The 21,302-nt window shown below is 48.9% G+C and overlaps 1 pseudogene; it reads right to left on the bottom strand.

The window, feature by feature from the left end:
• Positions 1-196: 196 nt before the first annotated feature.
• On the bottom strand, positions 197-6,600 carry LOC119350179 (annotated as a pseudogene).
• Between the last annotated feature and the right edge of the window lie 14,702 nt (positions 6,601-21,302).

The following is a 21,302-nucleotide window of genomic DNA, read 5'->3' as shown; positions in this document are numbered from 1 at the left end:
ATAACTTGCAAACTGGGGCGTCTGTTGAAGCTAGCTAGTGCCACTCCATGCCGCCGAGCGTGATGGAGCCCATGCCTTCCCACATGTCCTCGGTCCACCCGACCTCCTCGCCGTCGACGCCCTCCTGCTCGCCCTCCCACAGCCCACCGCCGCTCGCGTCTGGCAGGCAGCCAAAAGCACCACCAATCAGCTCAGCTCATCGCTCCCCACCGTTTACTCCACATAGAACGAATTCGGCGAGAGATCTTACAGTGGTTGTACAGGCCACGGCTGCCCTCGCCGCGGCCAGCGAGCCTTCCCCTCCCCCTCGTCCTCCTGGCCGGCGGCGGCCTCGGCTTCGGGTCGTCCCCGAGCACCACCACGTGCCCGGCGTTGCTGCTCGTGTTGCCCCCTAGGGAAGAGGCGAGTGAGATCAGTGCCGTGTCTCACAAACTAGTAGTAGCATGAAGAGTAACTCTGCAAATGGAGGGCGCACGCACCGAAGGGGCTCTTCCGCTTCCGCGACTCCCAGCGGCGGCTCCCTGCCGCGATGTCCTCGACGTCGAGCCGGACGCCGCCATCGCCGTCTTCCGCGTCGCCCCCCGCCTCCGCAGCGGCGGCGCCACCGCCGGCTCTCGGCGCTGGGGGCGACGAGCCGTTGAACCGCTTGAACACCGCCGCGTCCAGAGCGCCCGCGTCGGCCCCGCGCTTCGCCGAGGAGCCCACCGACGAGAACGCGCTCGCCTTCTCCTGCCAGGTCCCGCCGCCATCAAGAACGGAGAAGCGTGATGCAAGGGAAGAACAAGGGCAGATCGATTGGTACCCTGATGGTCTTGTTGGTGACCCTGACGATCTCCCGCTTCGGCGGCGCCGGCGGAGAGTTCGGAATCTCGTCATCCTCCGGTACCGGCGGCGGCGGGTAGGGATTCAGTTCCCCATCGGCGACTCTGGAGGATCCAAGAAACAAAGGCGAGGGTTAGAGAAGCAGAGATCCAAGATGGAGCAAATTTCGGAAGAGGAAAAGATTCTCCTCCACCTGGGCTTGACGAGGAACGATTGCAGGGTGGTCTGGCCGCCGGACGATCGGATCCTGCTCGGGTACGTCTTCTTATTCTGCTTCCTCATGCTGCCTTCCCAAGATTTTGGTCCTCTGTCTCTCTCCTTTCTCCTTTCTATCGTAGGTAGAGTACGAGTGCTGTACTGGACTAGACGAGACTAGAGTCCGCCCAAATTTGTTGGCGCCAAAGTTCTTAAAAATGCAAGCGCTCCCGCCAGAAATTTTGGGGATAAAATCACTGGGCGCAGCCCGCTACCGCCTTCTTGCCAAAGGCCTGCTCTTACGAGTTAAGACTAATATCCGCTAAAAAAAGGTTAAGACTAATACAACATAATGAGGCTACGATTAATCATACTCCTACATTCCAAATCTTGAGAGATCAATCTGATGCAAAACCGCAAGAGCACAAGATAGTACTATTAGCATTTCTTGGTAGGAATATGTTTATATTTTATTCTGGACAGACGCAGCAGCGTTGCTTGTTTTCAATCAATTAAGCGAATTAGCCTGACGCAGCCCCAACGGAGTTCAACACAAACAAGCAGAAAGCAAAAGATAACAACAAGTGACAATAGAAAGGAGCAAAGTACTTAGCATTTCTTGGCAGGAATGTTACAAGTGCAGAACTGGAGTTAACATGTTGGCCGCCTACTTTTGGTTCAGGAGCCTGCGGTACATCCAGATGATGAACAGAAGCTGCGCCACAGAGACGACAAGGAGGACGACCACCAAAACCGGGCTGATGCTCCACGTGTTCCCAGAGCCGTGCTTCGCCCTATGGCGGCGATGACGACGGCGGGAGGCCATCCTGTGGTGGTGCTGCATCGAGCTGAGGAACCGAGCTCGCAGGGTGTCCGTGTCGGTGTCTGCCCAAATGGCGGTGTACACCTTTGGTGCCTGATGCGAGTCGTCGGCCTTGATGTCGATGGAGAAATGAGCATTGTCGTCGTCGGCGTGGCTGCTGGTGTGGTGTCTGTATGCCATGGTTGCTTCAGTCGTACCGATGGTACAAGACGGTGTGCACGCGGGCTTCGAATGTGGATCCGTGTTCTTGGATGCTCCAGTAGATGGATGTTCCACTGGCCCAGCCTTGCTTTCGTAGGTAACTTTCTCCGAGGTTTTGTTTGCCATGCGAGGAATTTTCTTGATGGATACGCCTATGCCACCGCCCGCGCCTGCCAAACTGGCTTCTTGCTTCTTCAGTCCCCGTTGCTTGCGCCAGGCTAAACTTGCAGGCAACACGCAAGGCTCTGAATCGCACGTGGTTTCAGTAGCGCTGCATGCTTTAGACTCTTCATGATTTGGATTGGCTGGCAAACTGATACTCCTGTCCTCCATATGACCACCAATGTTGTCAACACCAGTACGAGTAGAATCTTTAGTAATACTTACTGTGTGATGAACTTCAAGGGTTAAGCTGCTATCGATAGTGCCAACAAATTTTGGTGCTACTTCTCTGTTTGCTGGAATTTCTGGCATTGTTGTCGCATTTGTTCTTGCACTTGCAGAGGTTGTTGTCACTTTTACCTTGCCGACATTCTTCTGATTAATTGTGTTTGGTGAATGTACAGCGGCGTCAGCATGATCGTCTTCTCTTATGTTGAATGTTACTTGCCTGGAGCGAGCCATGATAGCAGGTGAACTATTTTCAGTTTTATCATTACCGAATACTTTAGAGTCACTGCCAACCACTTGTGTTGGCACCTTACTTGCAGTGTCATGAACTCTCCTGGTCTGTTTACTGATGTTAGCAAAGTCCTCTCCTTTATTCAATGTGCATTCCTCGCTTTGACGTACACTGATGTTTGAATTTTGATCAGTTTCAGTACTGTTGATTACTCCAGACCCTTCACGGACCAAGTTATGACCAACTGCAGCAGCAGATTTGCTAACAGAAGAATCCCCAGCAGCGCCAGCATCAGGATGAACATCCTCTCCCATCTTTGACCTTCTTCGCCTAGTTGCATCAGGACCAGTTTCTTGAGGGGTAACTTTTGACAGCAAGCCTGTATCGTTATTGCCACTACGATCATCTTTAACAACAGGACGCTGTTTCTCCACTCGTGAATGGGATTTAGCTTGATGAGCAGGAAACAGCACAACTGAATCTGCATCTTCCTCAGCTTCACCCTCCTCAGGAATAACTTCTGCCAGCTTATGCATGCGACGTCGGCTATTTCTCCTTTCTGTGTTCCTATGGGTCACATTTCCTTCAGCCATGGGAGATCCTTTTTTCACTGCTTTTGAGTCGAAGAAGCCACTGATGTGCATGTAACCAGTACCTGAAGCTGCAGCCCCAACATCTTGATTGGCATTTCTGTTTTCTGCCGACGCCTCATCAGCACTATCAGAAGCAGCAGTTTCAACGTTTCCTTGAGCATTCACATTGCTATCGAAGATGTAAGGGCTCTTGGAATAGTATATGTAATCACCGGAACCAGTCGTCGACCCGTGTACCTGTACAATGTCCTTGATCAGGGGCCAGTCTGGGCCATCCACCAGGCACCTCTTGAGCAGCTTGATCGTGCTTGTGACATCCAGCGAGTGCAGCTTCGCTGCAAGCGCCTTGATCCATCTTGGTATCTCCTGCAATTGATGATCAAATAAGCGCACTGCTCGCAGGCTGTCGACGTTCTCCACAGTCTGCAGCACTGGGCAGTGGGATATGCTAAGGTCCTCAAGGGAAGGCACGCCTGATACCTTCTTCAGATCAGGTGCGTTCCAAACGCTCAATTCCCTCAGTGCAGCAATGTCCTCCACAGCCTCGAGACTCGCCATGTCCACTATGCGCAGCTCCACCAGGGATGTCATGTGTCTGAGGCCGCCAGGCAGGCATCGCAGCTCAGGGCAGCTCTCGAGTTGCATTGCCTGCAAAGAGGGCAACACTCCTGCCTCGATATCCATCCATGTTTCAAGCTTACGTAATCCTTGCAAGCGCAGGTTCTCGAGCTTTGGAAAAGGTACCTCAGGGTGGTGGCATTTGCCCATGAACTCTGCATCGATTGACATGAGAGCTGAAGAATCGACAATGCTCAATGATCTCAGCTCTGGCATCAGGCCTAGTGGAGGGAGGGACTGGCACAAGTTGCACCCGATGATGTCGAGGTGGCGAAGATTTGGGAGGGAAATGTCTGAGAGCCAGCTGGGGAACTTGGCCCCAAAATAGCCGGCAATCTTTAGCGACTCGAGGCACGGTGGAGGGTTGAGCTCTTCAAGCACATCCTCAATCTTCCTGACAGCCGTTGGTGTCTGCGGCAGACTCACAGTGTCGTCGCTGCATGACAGCGCGAGCTCCCTGAGGCTCATCTTGCTGGCAAGTGCCACTTCAGCTGCCTCAGACCGACCGGGGGCCCTCTCGAGCTTGTGCACATGGAGTATCCTCAGCTGGCACAAGTGCTTGAGCTCAGCCAGAGGCCACCCGCCCCTGTCCTCTTTGCTGGTCAGGGCGAAGCACCGGAGGGAGGTGAGGCTTCTCAGCTGGCCTACCCTGAACGCGGCGGCGTTGATCGTCGTTCCATCAAGGTTAAGATCTCTGAGCCCCCTCAGGTGCTTCATGCCTTTGGGCAGAGCATGCAGTGACTTGCACTCCCTCAGCAGCAAGAATTTCAGGCTCCACAGGTTGCCGATGGACTCTGGAATCGCCTGTATCCCTGTCCGGGACAGGTTGAGGAGCCTCAGGTGAACCATATTCCCCAGAGTCTCTGGGATGAGCACAATACCTGTTTCACTCAGGTCGAGGACTCGCAGCTGGTGATGCAGCCTCGCGAAGATGTTTCCTTCGGTTGCCAGTGGGTTCCTGGGAAGCAGCAGCGTCCTTACCCTCTCCGAATTCAGGATCCACTCTGGTACCGCAGCCATGTTTCTTCCCGGAAGCGAGACGCGCCGTGGCCTGAACGAGGCGTCGCCGTCGTCGGGCAGCCGCTGGACGTCGCCGGTGAAGCCCTCGCCCTGCAGGAGCAGCTGCGCCAGAGCATGCAGCGCTTCGTGCACCGTGCACCCGCGCACGTCCTCCTGCGTCGTCTGGAGAAGGTTCCTGCCGACGAGCTCGTCGTAGTACCCCTCGGCTACCTCCTCGATGGAGGCGCCGCTCCTACTCTGCACCAAGCGCTCGGCCATCCAGTGCTGCAGGAGCACCCGCCTTTCGACAGGGAAGCCCGGGGGGAACAGCGAGCAGTAGAGGAAGCATTGCTTCAGGTGGTGCGGCAGGTCATCGTAGCACAGGTACAGCGCCCTCATGGCGTCGTCCGGGAGCCCCTTCACCAGCCACGCGGGGCTCGCGAGCACCTTCCCCCACGCGTCGGCGCTGGCCTCCCGTGTCCTCAGCACGCCGGCGACCGCCTTGATGGCCAGAGGGATGCCGCCACACTTCTCGACGAGCCTTTCGCCCACGCCCTTCAGCTGGCTCTCGTCGTTGGCCACGCACGCCGCCGTGCGGAGAAGCAGCCAGACATCGTCGGCGCTGAGCCTCTTCACCCGGTGGACAAGGCCGGCGCCCATCTCGCGGGCGGTGCTGCCGCGCCGCGCTGTGACCAGCACCTTGCCGCCCCGGCCGCCGCGCTCCAGTGGGTTCTGCAGCATGTCCTCCCACACCCCGCCGTACCACACGTCGTCGACCACGAGCAGGAACCTCTTGTTCGCCACCAGGCCTGTCAGCATTGCCTGGAGGTCGGCGACGCTCTCGCCGCCCTTTGTGTCGCCGCCAAAGGCGTCGATGACCTGCGAGAGCAGGCCGGCCTCCGTGTACCCTCTGGACAGGCGAACCCATGAGGTTGTCCCGAAGCTGCAACGCACCCTCGCGCTCTCGTATACCATCCTAGCGAGCTTGGTCTTGCCGATGCCGTCCGGTCCGACGATGGCGACGACCTCGCATGCCGCCGGCCTGCCCGTCTGCGTCAGCCGATCAACGAGCAGTCGGGCGTCGTCCTCGATCCTTGTGCCGACGGCGATGTCTGGATCAGTTGGCTGGCGCCTCAGCAACGTCCGCGTATGGACGGTGGGATCAGCCGCGTACGCCGCGTGGAGCTGCAGCCGGCGCTGCTTCCTCAGGATCGCCTGCAGCTTCTGGTTGACGCGCTTGAGGTCGGCAGCGATGTCGCCGTGGGGCTCGGCGTCCTCGCAGCAGGAGGATAGGAGCCAAGGCAGAGCCTGCACGCCATGACGAGAGCACAAGGTAATAATTAATTCACAAAACCTGCAATGCAATGCAATGCAACAGTGTGATCTTAGTTTGTTCAAGTCAGAGGCAGTAATCTCGCCTGCTGCTGCTGCTGCGGCTGCTTGGGTTCCCTGCCCCCGAGCCGGCGCGCGGCGACCCTGCACCGGTCGACGGCGCCGTCTGCCTCGTACGCCGCGGCGCGTACCTCGGCGAGGCACCGCGCGGTGGCCTCGTCCCCGCGCGCCGCCTGCGCCTCGGCGTCGCCCAGCACGGCGGCCACGCTCTCCAGCCTCGCCGCCAGCTTCCTCGCGGCCGCCGCGACGCCCAGCTCCTCCGCCACCTCCCCTTCCACCAGGCCGCGCCACCGCGCCGCGGTGTCCGGCACGAACGCGCCGAGCACCACGGCCATGTCAACCGCCTCCGGTCACGACGTCGTCTACCCTCGCCGAGACGGTTGTTTCGTTCGTTTGTGTTTGTTTATGGAATTGATTTGTTCGTTGGATGGAAGAGAATAAAGAGGATCACCTACGCACGAAGTCAACTACTAGGAACTAATAATTCAGAATGTAATTGCGTCCCGGGATCGCGTCATGATGAGCATACACTTGGAATAGTTCCAGCCTTTTTCTTTCTAATCTAATCATCTCCCCCCCTGATTTTAAGGGGTGGGACCGGGCCTTATTTTGTTCCAATCAAATCAAGCCACGTATGCGGGAGCATGGATGGGCACACGGGAGGGGAGCATGCAAGTCTCGTCCACTAAGATGAGGGCCTTCCTGCCCTGGTGGATGTCAACTTTTCTTTTTGAGGGAAATAGCCAAGTTTATTCATCAAAAGCCACAAAACGTGGGATACAATTCGAATTATGGGGTTGACCCAACCAAATGTGTCGACCCTGACCGAGAGTAAGTGAATACTTGGCTAACCTATGTGCATCAACATTGACTGCACTACTTTCAAAAGTAAAGTTACAATAAAATAAAGATGTTGTAAGCAAGATTTCATGAACTATAGATCCATTCCTCCCTCTTGTGCCTTGATTGATTCAGCAACTGTTTGCTTGGAGTATGAAGCAATGACAAAGTTCTGCAAGTTGAGGTCTGCTGCTAGTGCCAACCCTTCTCTGCATGCAATAGTCTCTAAGATGGAAGGATCATCAAGACCTGCAACCACTAATGCCGAGCTTCCCAGGTAGTTGCCTTGTGTGTCCCTACAAACCGCAACAACAGAACCCCGACTGGCCGTTCTCACACCCGCATCAACATAGATTTTTGCGAAGCCAAAGGGAGGAGTTTTTGCACGGCCAGGGTGTATAGGAGGAGCGCCTCCATGCCTGGGAACTGGTTGCTTGTCCTTAATAACCTCTAACTCTGATATGAACTTTTGGACAAAGAGGATTGTAACTTGTGGTGTTTGGAAAATCCATTCATGGATAGCTTTGCGTCGAGCTGTCCAAATCGGCCACAAGGTGACGGCTAGCTTCACAAATTGATCATGTGATAACTGCTCCATCATAGCAAAAAGCCACTGCTAAGCTTTTGGCTCTGTGGTTGACACTAGGTTCTGCGCAAGATCATCGTCAACCAATGCCCAAGTGCACCTGGAGGCTGTGCAATTGATAAGAGAGTGCCGCCAAGAATCCAGGGAGCCACATAAACCACAAGAAGAATTGTTTGCCATGTGACGATGCGCCCGGACATCCTCTGTAGGCAGCGACTGTTTTGATAAGCGCCATAAAAACATTTTGATCTTTCCAGGAACTTGTGTCTTCCAGAGGGTCTTCCACGATCCTTCTTCCATCATGCCCGTAGATGAGTCGGCCCTGCCCTCGAGCCAAGCCTCCCGCCTATGTCTTGTAGCTACCAGCATACGGTAAGCTGACTTTACAGAGTAGTTGCCATTTTTCTCAAAATTCAAGCTCCAACTGTCATGTATATTCTGAGTACACAGTGGCATGCCCATAATAGTTCAAACATCCATCGGAAGGAAAACCTATCGGACGCGTTGATAGTTCCATGATGCACTAGTATGGTCAATCAGCTCCGAAACGAAGATAGGCGGATCTGCACATAAACACCCGTAGGGTCTCATCATCTCATCCCTGGGCAGCCAAGAGTCCTCCCAAATATGTGTGTTTTCGCCGTTGCCAATTCCGCTATCAAACCCTGTTTAAGCGTGTTGCGACCTTCGATTATAGCTCGCCAAATCTGACTAGGATGATTCCCAAGAGTTTCCTGCAGGATTGTTGAATCAGGGAAATAAATGCTCCTCAGTATGCGGGCACTAAGTGACTCCGGTGATTGGAGTAGCCTCCAAGCCTGACGTGCAAGCATTGCAAGGTTAAATAGCTCAAAATCTTTGAAACCGAGGCCCCCCATTCCTTTTGGCTGCGTCATTGCCTTCCACGACACCCAATGAGGTTTTCTCTTTCCATCCTTGCTTCCCCACCAAAGCTTCCTAATAAGCATATTAAGGTGTTCACATAACCCTCTCGGAAGCTTAAAGCACGACATGGAGAAGACTGGTATGGCTTGTGCAACTGACTTTACTAACACCTCTTTGCCTGGGGTTGACATGGTGTTCTCTATCCATCCCCGCACCTTACTCCATAAACGGTCCTTCAAATATTTAAAGGCACCATTTTTTGAGCTCCCAATATCTGACGGCATGCCCAAGTACTTCTCATTCAAGGTCTCGTTTGGAACATTAAGCAAACCTTTGATATCCAATCTGACATTTTCTGGAACACCCTTGCTAAAAAATATTGAGGATTTTCCAAGGTTAATTCGTTGCCATGACGCTTGACAGTAAATGTTCAAGACTTGGTTCACCTCATTTGCTCCACTACTATTCGCCTTACAAAACAGCAGGCTGTCATCAGCAAATAAAAGATGGTTTACCTGTGGTGCCATAGGTGCCACTTGTACTCCACCCAAGTTGGATGACTCACTTCTGGATTTTAACAGGCACGAAAGGCCCTCTGCTGCTAGCAAGAACAAGTACGGAGATATTGGATCCCCCTGTCTGATACCCCTTGATGGCTCAAACTCCTCTAACTTTTTCCCATTGAACATGACAGAGAATTTAACTGTGGTCACTAGTCCCATAACTATGTTCACGCACCTTTCAGTGAAGCCCAATTTGATCATAATTGCTCTAAGATATGGCCACTCCACCCTGTCATAAGCCTTCATCATGTCAAGTTTCAGAGCAAAAGACTGGTGCTTCTGAAGGAAATATGCCCTAGAAGCAATAATAAAGTTATTATTTATTTCCTCATATCATGATAAATGTTTATTATTCATGCTAGAATTGTATTACCTGGAAACATGATACATGTGTGAATACATAGACAAACATAATGTCACTAGTATGCCTCTACTTGATTAGCTCATTAATCAAAGATGGTTATGTTTCCTAACCGTAGACATGTGTTGTCATTTGATTAACGGGATCACATCATTAGGAGAATGATATGATTGACTTGACCCATTCCGTTAGCCTAGCACTTGATCATTTAGTATGTTGCTATTGCTTTCTTCATGACTTATACAAAGTTCCTACAACTATGAGATTATGCAACTCCCGTTTGCCGGAGGAACACTTTGTGTGCTACCAAACGTCACAACGTAACTGGGTGATTATAAAGGAGCTCTACAGGTGTATCTAAAGGTACATGTTGAGTTGGCGTATTTCGAGATTAGGTTTTGTCACTCCGATTGTCAGAGAGGTATCTCTGGGCCCTCTCGGTAATGCACATCACTATAAGCCTTGCAAGCAATGTAGCTAATGAGTTAGTTACGGAATGATGCATTATGTAACGAGTAAAGAGACTTGCCGGTAATGAGATTGAACTAGGTATTGGATACCGACGATCGAATCTCGGGCAAGTAACATACCGATGACAAAGGGAACAACGTATGTTGTTATGCGGTTTGACCGATAAAGATCTTCGTAGAATATGTAGGAGCCAATATGAGCATCCAGGTTCCGCTATTGGTTATTGACTGGGAACAGTTCTAGGTCATGTCTACATAGTTCTCGAACCCGTAGGGTCCGCACGCTTAACGTTACGATGACAGTTTTATTATGAGTTTATAAGTTTTGATGTACCGAAGGTTGTTCGGAGTCCTGGATGTGATCACGGACATGACAAGGAGTCTCGAAATGGTCGAGAAATAAAGATTGATATATGGGAAGCCTATATTTGGATATCGGAAATGTTCCGGGTGAAATCGGGATTTTACCGGAGTACCGGGGGGTTACCGGAACCCCCCCGGGGGTTAATGGGCCTACATGGGCCATGAGGGAGAAGAGGAGGGCCGGCCAGGGCAGGCCGCGCCCCCCTCCCCCTAGTCCAAATAGGACAAGGAAGGGGGGGCCTTTCCTCTTTCCCCTTCCCCCTTTCCTTCTCCACCAAGGCAAGAGGAGGGAGTCCTACTCCCGGTGGGAGTAGGACTCCTCCAGACGCACCCCTAAGGGGCCGGCCGCACCTCCCCCCTCCCTCCTTTATATATGGGGGCAGGGGGGCACCTCTACACACACAAGTTGATCTTCGTGATCGTTCTTTAGCCGTGTGCGGTGCCCCCTCCATCATATTCCACCTCGGTCATATCGTAGCGGTGCTTAGGCGAAGCCCTGCGTCGGTAGAACATCATCATCGTCACCACGCCGTCGTGCTGATGGAACTCATCCCCGACACCCTGCTGGATCAGAGTCCGGGGATCGTCATCGAGCTGAACGTGTGCTGAACTTGGAGGTGCCGTACGTTCGGTACTTGGATCGGTCGGATCGTGAAGACGTACGACTACATCAACCGCGTTGTCATAATGCTTCCGCTTACGGTTTACGATGGTACGTGGACAACACTCTCCCCTCTCGTTGCTATGCATCACCATGATCTTGCGTGTTCATAGGAATTTTTTTGAAATTACTACGTTTCCCAACAGCTTCTTGGCCTTATTTCTTTTCATAAAATGTAGACACTCATATGCCGTGATAATGTTGTCAGTTATCAACCTTCCGGGGACAAAAGCAGATTGCTCCTCAGAGATTATGTCAGGCAAAACCACTTTCAAGCGGTTTGATATCACCTTTGAGGCAATCTTGTAAAGAACACAAATTGATTGGACGGAACTGGGACAATAGGGTGGGGTTTTTTACCTTCGTAATCAGGACCAGGACTATTTCATTAATGCATGCAGCTGACTCCGTGCCCTCCACAATTTTTAGAACCACCTTGGTGACATCATCCCCACATACCTCCTACTGATGTTGGAAAAAATGGGCTGGAAATCCATCTGGACTGGGTGCCTTGATTGGGAACATTTGAAACAGGGCAGTTTTACCTCCTCACGGCTGTACGGAGCTTTCGATGACTCGTTCTTGCTTCGGTGACTTTGCGCGGAACAGTAGCTAAGACATGTTCCATGTCATGTACCCCCTCCGCTGTGTATAGATCCTTGTAAAAAGAGGTTGTCATGATCTCCATCTCTACCTCATTATTTGTCATCTGTCCGTCTAGCTTCTGTAAGGATTTGATCTGGTTTTTCCTTTTACACCTACTCGCTCGGAGGTGAAAGAAGTAGGTGTTTTTGTTCCCATGTATGAGCCGGTCAATCCTTGCCCGCTGCCTCCATAAAATCTCCTCACGGTGAAACAATTCAACTAGTCTGCATTAATTTTTGTCTCAAGGTGAGTTGGCCCAGAACGTCCTGGAACTCCATGTAGCATGCTGAGCTCCCTTTTTAAATCTGCAATCTCTTTCCTGAAACTGCCAAACTGCGTGCGATCCCACGAAGCTAGCTTCCCCGACAGCGACTGCATTTTGTTTTTCACCTGGTCGACAAAATCGCCAGGGCCATGCGCCCAACCAGAGCTCACCACATGCAGAAGCGAAGGGTCGCGCTCCTAGTAAACCTCATATTTAAATGGTCGCGGGCCCCGCTTGCATGCATGTTGTTGCTGGAGACGCAACATTAGTGGTACGTGATCAGAGGTAGCGGCTGTCAAATGTTCTAGCGTGGCTGATGGAAAGGCCAAAATCCATTCAGGGTTAGCCACACCTCGATCTAGACGTACCCTTGTGAAAGTTCCCCCAGCAACTTTTTTCTCAAAAGTCCACGTCAGCCCTTGGTAACCAATATCGGATAATCCACACGTATCTAGGGCATCTCGGAATGCATCCATTTGGGCTTGGCTGCGATTCCCGACACCGTCATGTTCATGAGCATGAAGGACCTCATTGAAGTCTCCAATTACCATCCAAGGCTGATTGCTCGTGCGTGCTATTCCACGCAGCATGTCCCAAGTCTTAAATATTTCATTCACCTGGGCCTCTCCATAAACAAAAGTTATTCTAGTTTGTGTCTGTAAGTGCATCTAGTGCCACCCCTATGGTTTTGTAGTATTGAAGACAAACATGGTTGAGGGACTAATGTGTTTGTGAGAATTGCAGGATAACACAGGTAGTGTCCCTCATTGATTCGGTTTACCTACCAGAGATGACCCCTAAAAATGTGTGAATACATTGAAGACAATGGTGGTTCGTGAAGACATTCACGACGAAGATTATGACGCGTGAAGCTATTCACTTGAAGACTATGGAGAGCGAAGACAGAGTTTTTTCGTAGTTTCCTTTTCTTCTTATTGAGTCATAGGAACCACCGTACTATTAAGTGGGGTCCAAGTGAACAAAGAGTGACTGAAGTGATGCTCAACCATATCCTATGTCTTCGAGCGAAGACAATGAGAGCAAATCATATCCAGAGCTGGATGAGTCAGCTTTGCTTGTAGCCCAAGCCAAGCTGTCGCGTGTGTTTGAAATCTAACCCTTGGACACATGTCAGTTCCTTAGCGACCCAGGGCCATTTTGGACAAATTAGGTCGGGTTGCCTCCTGGCTATAAATAGCCCACCCCTACACCATAAATTGGTGGCTGCTCAGAGTTAGTGCACGGCTTTTGTCGTTTGAGAGCAACCCACCTCCGAAGCATTTGAGGGAGAAATCCTTGCGAGGACAAAGCCCAAAACACCGATAGCCAAAGAGTGTTAGGCATCACTGAAGTCTTTCTGTCCGCATGATCTGAAGACTTATTACACTTGAGGACTGTGAATCCTCCAGCCGGTTAGGCGTCGTGTTCTGTGCATCCAAGAGTCATTGTGGATTGCCGGTGAACGAAGTCTGTGAAGGTGTGGAAGTCTAACTCGAAGACTTACCAGAGTGATTGGGCAAGGACTGGGTGTCCTTAGCTCAAGGGGAATAAGGTGAAGACACGGTCGTCTGAGTTAAATCTCAGCCTCCCTAACCAGACGTACAGTTGTCACAACAACTAGAACTGGTCTACCAAATCCTTGTCTTCGTCAAGCTTCTGGTTCTATCCTCTACTCTCCTTACGTTACAGTTGTCTTCATGAAGTCATTGCTTACTTGTCTAACATGTTTGACTTCACAGTGTGAAGACTATTATCTGTTTAGCTTCGTACTATTTACCTTTCTGATCCTGTCTACCTAGTTGCAATTAGTCTTCATGCTTTCATTATGTTGTAATTTTGACTTATGCTTACCTAGTGTAGTTTTCATTCTGCTGCTTACTATTTAGGTTCAGTTACTTGTTTGTCTTCAAAGCCACTGTGTTTTGAAGACTTTCATAAAAAATGCCTATTCACCCCCTCTAGTCGATAACTAGCACTTTCAATTGGTATCAGAGCAAGTTACTCCCTTGTTCTGTGTGATTCGGTTTAACCACCTGGAGTTTTAGCTATGTCGACTGCAGGGATAATCAAAGTCTCCGCTGCGTGCCCTGTCTTCGATGGCATTGACTACCCCTACTGGAAGAACAAGATGCGCATGCATCTTGAAGCCATTGATGTTGATCTCTGGTATGTCATCAAGACTGGCGTTCCCAAAGTCGATGAAGGCGTCACCGCTGCTGATGTCAAGAGATTTTCTCAATTGGACTCAACCGCCAAGAACATGATCTGTGGTCATCTGACCAAAGGGCAGTATGTGCGTGTGAGTGCACTGGAAACTGCAAACCTGGTCTGGGACTGGCTATCCAAGGTCAATGAAGGCGTCTCAACTCAGAGAGACTCGAGAATTGATGTTCTTCGCAATCTATTCAACCGCTTCAAGAGAAATGACAATGAAAATGTCCAGCTCACGTTCGATCGCTTGACTGACATCACCAATGAGCTGTGTGCTCTCGGCGCCACTGAAATCACCAAGCATGAGATCGTGAAGAAGCTTATGAGATCTCTTGACAGCTCGTTTGACACCTTAGCCCCGATGATTCAAGAACGTCCTAACTTCAAAGATCTCGATCCGTCTGACATACTCGAGAGGATCAACACACATGAGTTCCAGCTATCTAAGAAGCGTGATATCAATGGTCGCAACTATGGCCGAACCCATGCTCTGAAGGCAAAGGTTGTTTCCTCATCTGAAGAAGAATCTGACTGTAGCTCTAGTGATCCTGAAGAGCTTGGCAAAGAGCTTGCAATGCTGGTGAGAAAGTTCCAGAAGTTCTCCAAGAAGAATCGATTCAGCAAGTCTTCAAGATCTAGCTCTAAGAACGACGAGGCTTCATCATGTGACTACAAGAAGAGAACTTGCCACAAATGCAAGAAGACTGGCCACTACATCTCAGAGTGTCCTCAGCGGGATAAGGAATCAAAGAAGAAGAAGAAGAGTAAGGAATATGATTCTGATGACAAGAAGAAGAAGAAATCTTCAAAATCTTCCTCAGAGTCTTCATCAAAGTCTTTATCTCACAAGAAGACCTCATCAAGCAAGGCTCGTGCATTTATTGGCAAGGAAATGGATTCAGAGGAGGAGTCTGCTTTTGAGGAGGCAGAAGTGGAGTCTTAGGAGGAGTCTCACTCAGGCGTGGCAAGCCTGGCTCTGGCATCAACGTTCATCGCCAAGTCCATCTTCAACATTGAAGGCAATGGTCGCTGCGTTGAAGCCAAAGCTGATGATGATGACAATGACTCTGCTCCTACCTACTGCTTCATGGCACGTGGTGCCAAGGTAACTTCATGTGATGCCTACTTCCAAACCTCTAGTGAAGATGACTCTGAATGTGAATCCAAACCTAGGTATAAGACACTTGCTAAAATTGTAACTGAGCAACAAACTGCTATGGAACACATTCAAAAGTTGCTAGACAAAAGCGATGACCTGTTGGATGCGGAAATGAATCGCACTCAGTCCTTAATCGAAGACATTAAAAGTCTTCGCGTTAAGTACGAAGATCTTGAAAGTCGTCATGAAACTCTCTCAAGCACTCATGAGAAGCTTTCCTACGATTATGTTCAAAGGAACCAGGATCTAGAGAAACTGATAGCGTCTCATGAAGATCTTCAAAAGGATAATGATTCACTATTCGCCCAACAGATCAATACCGCTGAGGTTGAATTTGTTCCACCATGCTTAAAGTGTCTTGAGAGCGATAATGCTGCCTCTGTTGCTGAATGTTCTACTGCCTCTGATGTTGCAATATCTTCAACTGCTGATGTGGTAACTAACCCCTCTACTGAGGATGCCACTACTATTGCTGATGAGAATGCTCGGTTGAAGACATTGCTTGAGACTGGCATGTACAAAAGCCTCAAAGGGCATCAAACTTTGTGTGATGTCCTCAAGAAACAGATTCTGAACTGAAACCCTAGGAAAGAGGGTGTTGGGTTCGAGAGGAGAATGAACGTCAATGGTTCATATTGGACGCCTGAGCAGTACCCCAAAACCACCTGGGTTGCTGTTAAGGATCCTTCAGTGGACCCATCTAATTTATCTGGCTTCACTTGTGCTAATTCCAATTGTCATTGATGAATCCTTTGATGCAAATTATAAATTGTTTAAGAACGAGAATGGTGAAGTGTTTGCCAGGTACATTGGTACTAACTACAGGAATGGGTCACCCTAGAAGAATATTTGGGTGCCCAAAAGCTGTCTTGAGAAGCTTCCCGTGCATGTCATCATGACACCACCTAGGAAGAAGACAAACCCTCGACCAGAGGCGTCATATGGTCCAAAGGCTTCATACATACAGAGGACCACTTATGGTCACCCTAATGTCAATGTTTTGCAGGAGAATCGCTATGAGACTCATGAATATGGGTGTGTTTCATCCAACCGCTATGTTCACAAAACTAAGAACTTTTCTGCATATTCTTATGAGTATTATTCTCCTCCTGCGAAGCTATTTACTAGGGCTCCCAAGCCAAAGTTCTCAGATGCTGCACTTAGACTCATTGCTTCTAAGCCACCCCTGAAGATGTGGCTGGTTAAGAAGAATTAACTTCTTTTGCAGGGAAGGTCTCCAGCCGGAAAGCAAAATCTTCCGACAACAATGCTGGAGACCTAAAACATCTTGTGTGACGCGATATAAAATGCTCAAATGGTCTTATCATGTATTTCGTCCCAGGGTTCCTTGACGAGCATCCTATCATGCCCAACCAGGATTTAAACTTTGATAATATGCTTGTTCGCTATATGTTTCTGCTTCACAATACTCTTGGTGAAGATAATCCCGCTAATTGTACTGTAGGGTACAACTCCGAAAGCCACTGAATGGATCATGGACAGCAACTGCACGAACCACATGACTTGTGATCGAAGTCTTCTAATGGATTCAACCCTACGTCCTTCTACTAAGAGCCACATCACATTCGTTGACACCGGTAAAAGTAAGGTATTGGGTCTTGGTAGAGTTGCTATCTCAAAGGATCAACACACGGATAAAGTGATGCTTGTTGAATCCCTTGGTTACAACTTAATGTCTGTGTCAATGCTCTGTGATCTGAACATGATTGTGATATTTGGAAAATATCCTTGTCTTGTGCTAATGGAATCTGACAAATCTCTAGTCTTCGAAGGCTATCGAAGAGGTGATCTGTATATGGTATATTTCTCAGCAGGGCCACAACTTGCCGTATGTCTTCTAGCAAAGGCTTCAGAATGCTGGCTATGGCATCGACGGCTAGGACATGCGGGCATGAGGAACCTGTACACTCTCGCGAAGAAGAAGCACATCATTGGCATCGAGGGCGTCAAGTTCAAGAAGGATCATCTATGTGGTGCCTGTGAAGCTGGAAAGATGACAAGAGTCAAGCATCCCTCGAAGACAATCATGACTACCTCACGCCCCTTCGAGCTGCTTCACATGGATCTATTTGTCCCTACTCATTACTCAACTCTTACTACTACTGCACATCTCTATGGCTTCATTATTGTTGATGATTACTCAAGATATACCTGGGTGCACATAATTCTCTAAAAGACTGAAGTGCAGGATGTCTTCAGGCGCTTCGCAAACCGGGCCATGACGAATTATGGCATCAAGATCAAGCACTCCGGAGTGATAATGGCAATGAGTTCAAGAACGTTGGCCTCGACATTTATCTTGATACTTTGGGCATCACCCACGAGTTCTTTGCTCTTCACACACCTCGGCAGAATGGCATCGTGGAGCGCAAGAACAGAACACTCATTGAGATGGCATGAACGATGCTCGATGAGTACAAGACTCCAAGAAAATTCTGGCATGAAGCTATTGATACTGCATGCCACATCATCAACAGAGTATATCTTCACAAGTTCTTCAAGAAGACATCTTATGAACTTCTGACTGGTAAGAAGCCAAATGTCAGTTAATTCAAAGTCTTTGGTGCTAGGTGCTGGATCAAAGATCCACATCACATGTCTAAATTCGCTCCAAAAGCACATGAATATTTTATGCTTGGTTACGGAAAGGACTCGCACACCTGCAGAGTCTTCAACCTCTTTCACTATAAAGTGGTTGAAACTGTGGATGTGCGGTTCGATGAGACTAACGGCTCGCAAAGAGAGCAGCTGCCAAATGTACTAGATAAAGCTACACCAGGTGAAGTTATCAAGTTAATGGGTACTGGAGAAATCATACCCACAGAGGAACTGGCTGAGGATGAGATTATCATTTCTGCACCTAATCAACCTGAAGATAATGCTCAATCTGAAGCCAATGCTGAAGACGAAGACAACAGTCAGTTTGATCAAAATCTTCGTCCAGCTCATCCTCGGGTTGCAAATGAAGTCCAAATTGAGAAGATCATTGATAGCATCAACTCTCCTGGCCCTCTCACTCTATCAAGAGCTACATAACTAGCAAACTTCTATGGTCACTTTGCTTTTGTCTCTATATCTGAACCCAAGAAAGTCGAAGCAGCCTTCATGGAACCTGAATGGATTACAGCTATGCAAGAAGAGCTTCAATAGTTTGAGCTGAATAATGTCTGGGAGCTTGTCAAACGCCCTGATCCTCGCAAGAACAATGTCATTGGCATGAAATGGATCTATCACAACAAGCAAGATGAACTTGGACAAGTTGTCAGAAACAAAGCCCGCCTCGTTGCTCAAGGTTACACACAAGTGGAAGGAATAGACTTCGATGAAACCTTTGCTCCTGCGGCTCGACTTGAAGCCATTCGCATACTGCTGGCTTATGCAAACCATCACAACATTCTTCTTTATCAAATGGATGTGAAGAGTGCATTTCTCAATGGCAAAATCGAAGAAGAAGTGTATGTCGCTCAACCGCCTGGTTTTGAACATCCCAAGCATCCTGATATGGTGTACAAGCTCAACAAGGCACTATATGGACTCAAACAAGCACCTCGAGCCTCATATGACACACTGAAGGAATTCCTGAAGAGCAGAGGCTTCAAACCTGGTTCACTAGATCCCACTCTCTTCACGAAGACATATGATGGTGAACTATTTGTGTGACAAATATATGTGGATGACATTATCATCGGATGCACTGATAAGAGATACAGTGACGAGTTTGGATACATGATGTAAGAGCAATATCAGATGTCCATGATGGGGGAGCTGAAATTCTTCCTTGGTCTTCAAATCCGTCAACAGCGCAATGGCATCTTCATATCACAAGAAAAATACCTCAAAGAGTGCCTGAAAAAGTTTGGAATGCAAGACTGCAAAGGGTACTGATCTGGTTGGATATTCTGATGCTAATTATGCTGGTGACAAGGTTGATCGCAAGTCCACTTCAGGAACATGTCACTTTCTTGGATGATCTCTTGTCTGTTGGTCTTCAAAGAAGCAGAACTGTGTATCACTCTCCACTGCTGAATCTGAATACATTGCTGCTGGATCATGCTGTGCTCAGCTTCTTTGGATGAAGCAAACTCTCAAGGACTATGACGTCAACACGAAGAATGTGCCACTCTTCTGCGACAATGAAAGCACCATCAAGCTTTCCAAGAATCCAGTTCAACACTCGAAGACAAAGCACATCGAGATTCGTCATCACTTTCTCAGAGATCATGTCAACAAGGAAGACATTGATATCATACATGTCAACACTGAAGAGCAACTAGCTGATATCTTCACTAAGCCCTTGGATGAGAAGAGGTTTTGCAAGCTCCGGTGTGAGCTAAATATCTTAGAATCCTCAAATGTCCAGTGAATGGACACACATCCTAACGCTTATGCATGTTGATAACTTAGATGTGCAACACACGAAGTAACGTATTTCTTCAATCAATGAAGACTTACCCTCTGAGTGTGAATACATTAACATGGAATTTGATTTCGGAGCACCACGATAATTGTGCGTTGTGTCTGGGTCTAATACTTCCTATGCAGTGGGTAACGCCACCACCAAAACTTTTTGAAGATTTTCTTTTGGCGTCATAACTAAATTATCTTCGCAGTTGGATTGTCTTCAACATTGGTTTATCTTCAAGTCTATATCTTCACTATGTTGATTTATCTTCAGTAATGACTATAGCTGCATATGTGTTCTGTCCTCTACAACATTCACTTATAGCTATGTCTTCATGTTGCTATTTTTCTGACCTAAGTGAATGTGATCGGACCCTAATCCCTTCTGTGCTACTCCCTCAAATTCTTTCTATCCAAGTCATGTGCATTCTGTTGACACTTGTCAAATGTCTTCTCTGCATCCTTGTCAGCAGAAGATACAAAGATACACATTTACAAACTGCTTTTAATGTTCTATCTTTTTGCCTGAAAACCAGAGAAGCCGGAACGACCACCCGACAATCCAGGCGTGCATGGGAACATAGATCAATTCCTGACAAGTTGCATGAACGCCACATGTTCCTCAGATGTGAACCGCCAGGGGCACCTGTGTAATTGCGATGCGCCACCCTCCTCCTTATAAATACACACCCCTCACGATCAAAATTTCTTCTTCCACCTCGCCACCTCGCTCAAACCCTAGCGCCTCCGCTAGCTCGTGTCGACGCTGGAGACAAAGCGCTTAGCTGCCTTGACTTCTTTGACGCCGTCCTCACGCCGGCCGCGGACCTCTTCCTCTCCGCCACCGCCGTAGGTGTCTTCCGCCGCCAAGTTAGGGCCCAGGAGATTGGACTGCTCGGCCTCCCGTCTACTTCGTCTAGCAGTTCATCTGTGGTAATTAAAACCTACTTTTTACGGTCTTTTCGATCTGTCAAATCTATCCACTTCAACCAAAAGTGGTTTATACACTTCCAAATCTGGATATATCTCTTTTTGAAGCTCATATATTGCAAAGTATGTTCACTTACGCGTCAAAACTAGTTAGATTCCTCACTTGTACCTATTCACGGATTCATACAAATCTGGAACCAACTCCTTTCAATAAGTGAATGTCTTCGCACTGTGAGGTCAATGTCTTCTAAACTGATTTATCTTCAAAATCTTCTGAGAATGCATATGACCTCTTCCCCTTCCCTCGCATCTCTAATGTTGTCACAGGTACATGTCCGTGGGAGAATCCCTTGGTTCTTATAGTCTGCATTCATTTGCAGAATTCTTACAGCGTCACATCGAATCTCCTGAAGCCAGTTCTTGCCTGACCAGCAGCCAAAAGCCTTTCACTGTTTTGAAGGCAATCAGTCTGAACCTTATGGCTTCAGAGAAGTCTGCAAGGAAAGGAGGCAGGCAACGCCATGGCAACACTGCACTTGATTTTCCTGATGATCTGTATGAACTCTATAAGTCTGACCCAGAGGAGAGTTACACCCAGCGCAAGAACCGGATCCAGTGGATCAAAAGATATTGGGAAGAGCAATGGTTCAAGTACAGGTTTGTAACACCTGAATAT

The sequence above is a fragment of the Triticum dicoccoides genome, chromosome 1B (assembly GCF_002162155.2).
Source record: "Triticum dicoccoides isolate Atlit2015 ecotype Zavitan chromosome 1B, WEW_v2.0, whole genome shotgun sequence".
NCBI classification, from domain to species: Eukaryota; Viridiplantae; Streptophyta; class Magnoliopsida; order Poales; family Poaceae; genus Triticum; species Triticum dicoccoides.
The sequence above is the reverse complement of the archived record's forward strand: the minus strand, read 5'-3'. Positions and strand labels throughout refer to the sequence as shown.